Consider the following 711-nt stretch of genomic DNA (forward strand, 5'->3'; position numbering starts at 1 on the left):
GTCTGCCAGTTTGTGTGTGTGTGTGTGTGTGAGTGTGTTTGTGTATATGTGCGTGCACACATTATTGTCTGTCACTGAAACACACACACTCTCTCTCTCTCTCTCTCTCTCTCTCTCTCTCTCGCTCTTTCTCTCACGCACATACACACACACACACGCTGCAATGAGCAACTTCTGGAAATCTCTGCTGTGCTATTTCACCTGCAGCCATAAGCATTTGATCGTGTGTGTGTTGGTGTTCTAAATTATCTCTGTCAAGCTGATGTATACTAGATCAGTAGATGGATGAATGAGGGAGAGTTTTAGTTTAAGTTGCAAGCGTGTGTGTGTGTGTGTGTGTGTGTGTGTGTGTGTGTGTGTGTGTGTGTGTGTGTGTGTATGTGCGTGAGAGAGAGAGAGAGAGAGAGAGAGAGAGAGAGAGAGAGAGAGAGCGTGTGTGTTTCAGTGACAGACAATAATGTGTGCACGCACAGACAAACATAAATGTATCTGAAGAGTTCAGATGCAAAACCCCCTAACTCCACTTGACCACTTTTTGAGAAAAAGGCCATTTTTTATCAGGCCTTTGTATTTAAGCATAGAAACCTACATTTATTTGAAATCACAAGGATATTATTTAGGGAAAACACTGTGTAAATTTCACAAATGTTACTTCAGCCAAATTACTGTTTTTAACAAAATTTTCTTTCTTTGGCGTCAAAACCAGCTAAA

Source organism: Sprattus sprattus (assembly GCF_963457725.1).
Source record: "Sprattus sprattus genome assembly, chromosome: 4".
Classification (NCBI taxonomy): Eukaryota; Metazoa; Chordata; class Actinopteri; order Clupeiformes; family Clupeidae; genus Sprattus; species Sprattus sprattus.